This window comes from Rhinolophus ferrumequinum, chromosome 8 (assembly GCF_004115265.2).
Source record: "Rhinolophus ferrumequinum isolate MPI-CBG mRhiFer1 chromosome 8, mRhiFer1_v1.p, whole genome shotgun sequence".
Taxonomy (NCBI): domain Eukaryota; kingdom Metazoa; phylum Chordata; class Mammalia; order Chiroptera; family Rhinolophidae; genus Rhinolophus; species Rhinolophus ferrumequinum.
Genome location: NC_046291.1, coordinates 33,675,016 through 33,678,410, shown reverse-complemented (window position 1 = coordinate 33,678,410; position 3,395 = coordinate 33,675,016).

The window sequence follows — 3,395 nt, the reverse complement described above, 5'->3', positions numbered from 1 at the left end:
GGCCTGCGCCGCAGCTGCAGCGCTCGGGTTCCGCCGGAGCGCCCGCCCGGCCTCCTTCCGGGTGGAGTGGGCGGTACCCTTGGGGCGGAGCCTCCTTGCGCCCGGCTCTCGCCTCTTACTTACTACTGGGAAGATGAAAAACAAAATGTGCCTTAAAGAGAGTTTCCTTAATTTAGATAATTTCCCTCAACCCTCCGTTAAGATGTTCACTCCCAACCCATTTCCTTTTCTGAATGTTTGTGTAAATCAATTTGATCTTGGCTGTAGTGATTTTTTTTTTTTTTAATTAAACCAGTTGCTCTGTTAGGTGCATGTTCCACTTTCCAGTTCTCCCCTAGCACAGAAAGCTCAATTCCTCCCCCCAGTTTACGGTCTAAATCTCATTTCCTCCAATGAATGGCACCATCACTTTTCTCTTCTTCCACAAATCCTCAAACACTCCCTTTCCTCAGCCTCCTTCTCAATCTGTAAATAAGTTTATCTGGATTTCATGTTCCACGCCTAACTCCCACCCAAGGTTTCTTCTTTTCTTAACAGTCAAATGCTTGATATGATCACCACACGCTTGCCCATATACTATAGGCCAGTTCTTACGCATATTGCATACGTAGCACAAAATAATTCTTAAAAATGGATGCTGTTATTCCTAATGTCAAAGTCCCATATCTAACCAGTAGTAGAGCCAGGATTTGAACCCTGGCCTTTCTGTCTCCAAATCCCATGCTTGGAATTAATATGATATACTGCCTCCCCTCAATGAAACTATTCTTCACCTCCTACATGCTCCTGTGGTTTGTGTTTTACCTTGTCTTATAACCATTTCTCTGCTGTCCTACTCTAGAGACACTAGCTATCAACATCTTGAGAACAGTGCTACCTGATCTATTTTTGTGAACTCTCTATAGCCTAGTAATCTGGGCTCAAAACGCATTTATGAATTAAATTGGATGGAATTGAAAGTGCATTAGGAATGGGCAAGGGCGTTGAGGTATGGGCAGGACAGCCCAGCGTGCAACTAAGGTTAGAGAGACAAGTTACAGGGAGCCTATCACCTGGCCATTGGTGCCTCTTTATGACAATACAGACGAGAATAAGCAACAATAGAATGGCAAAGGAGGAGGGGCCAGGATCTATAAGAGGGGGACTACCAGGTCAGAAAAAAATATTTCACAGCTAGAAATCATCCCTTTTCTCATCATGAAGGATCCTCAGGGCCCTAGCTGGGTATAAAACATGGGGGCTAGCAAAGTGGTTGGGCTGAGGTAATCCACAGAAATCACTCACAGGGAAATGCTTCCCTGAATTTCTTCAGGCAATCAGGGAACTGCATTTAAGAGGAAGTCAAAGGTGTCTAGGCCTAACTCTGCTAGAGGAAGGGAATCAAAGGAAGGAGAATGCTCTCCTAAGATCCAGCTGGCTTAGGCTGTCTTGTTTATTGTTGGCTGCCTGGAATATAGGAACAACAATTGTGAAGATATAGATTCATGTAGAGAATTAGGAGTGGGGAGCAAGGGACGGAGAGATAGTTTTTGTGCTATCAGATACCTTTATGACATGAAAATTATTTTACAGGTCCGAATGGAGCAACATAACTTGAAATTGTAATCTTTCTGTTTTTCTTTTCTCTACTTCCCTGTAAGAGATTTGTCCCCTGGTGAGTCAGAGACATCCACATTACATTGAGATGTCGTGGAATTGTTATGACAGTAATGAAAATAGCAAGAAGAAACTCTTTACACTTGCAGACTCATTTTTGAGAATCAAAATGGAATGTCTTGAGACAGCATAACATTGAATTTGTGCCATGACGATAGAATTAAGAGTACAGAAGAAGGAGATGAGTCCATCCTTTTTTCCTTGTCAAAGGGAGAAGCCAGAATGGGGTGTGTTGCTTCCGGGGAGACAATTTTTCGATGGTTCTCTCACTTTTCTATAAAAGCTTGTGACAACTTTCATCCAGGGCTGTCTTTTCAAGGATATCTGTAGAACAAACAGCCTTGAAAGACAGAGATATTGTCTCTCTCTGGGGCAGAGGGAAGATTTGTTTCCTGACTAGTATAATAAAGATACTGTTTCTCTCTGGGGCAAATGTTGAGCTTGTTTGCTAGTAAACCCCTAACAAGAGTGGGTATTTCCTATGTTTGGGGTTCCTCCGCTGTGGTACAAACCCACTTGTGCACAATATACATCTGGACCCACCTCCACATGGCCCCATGATACTTGGGGGATAAGGAGAACCAAGGCGAATGTAAAACTCATGCTTCCTACTGCACCATGAGTAATCAAGTCCCTTGCTTCCGACCCAGGAGTCTCATGTGTCTGCCAGGCTCTGAGAAACTACAGCAGGATAACATGTAGCTTACAAGTAGAGTAAAACCTCATACCCTTTACAGTGCTTTACCACCCTATATCTGGGATCGGGGACAATAGGCCATGTCCTAAGCATGGGGAATGTGGTACTCATCCAAGAGGAACGTCAGTGTTGAGAGGCTGTCAACGTAAGACATGTCCAAACCTGTAGACAAGTGTTATGAGTTTATTTGAGCCAAACTGACCACATATGCCAGTGAGCAAACTCTCAACCGCTCTAGAGAATCACAGCTTTGCAGCTTCCTTTATGCATTTGAAATTAAGGAGGGAAGGTAAGGAAGATTACATGGAGGTGGGAGAAAGCAAGGTGGGGATTGGATTATAGGACAGTTAACGAAATTATGTGCTCTCTTGAGGGCGGTTAGGGCTTATTTCAAAGCTGTTTAACCTAGATGCACAGAAACACTGGACAGGGCTTGCTTAAGGCAAAGATAAACCTTTCACTGAAAAGTTATATGCCTGGGGTGTGACTACCCGGCATGACCTGCCCAGTTAGGAATTCGTGATCTGATAAATCCTGTGAGATTACTTTCCATAGAACTCCCTTTTTTCTCCCCATCCACAAGGCTATCAAGGACCTATGTAGAGAAGCACCCACGGATCCCTTGAGAGCCTAGATCACCTGCAGAACATTTATTTCTAGAGGAAACACTATACTTCTGCTGTGTTCCTATCAGTGGTTCTCAGCTAAGAGCAAAATCACTTCTCCAGTGGGCTTTTAGAAATGTGTGAAGGGAGGTTTGGTTATTAAAATAATAGGGCAGGGGTGGGAAAACTACTAATACATAGTGTCTGAGGAGCAGGTGTGCTAAATGGTCACATACAGTGAGCAGAACTGGACAGTGGTGAAGCACTCCCTATTTCTCTACCATTTATCTGAATAGGTTATATTTTTATGAGGAATAGCTCATCAATAGTTACTTATATATTTCAAATGGTAAAAAGAATATTCTTGACATTAACTAGAATCAGCTTCCATTGGTGTGTGAATAACAACAGAATAGCACACATTTGCTTCAATTCAA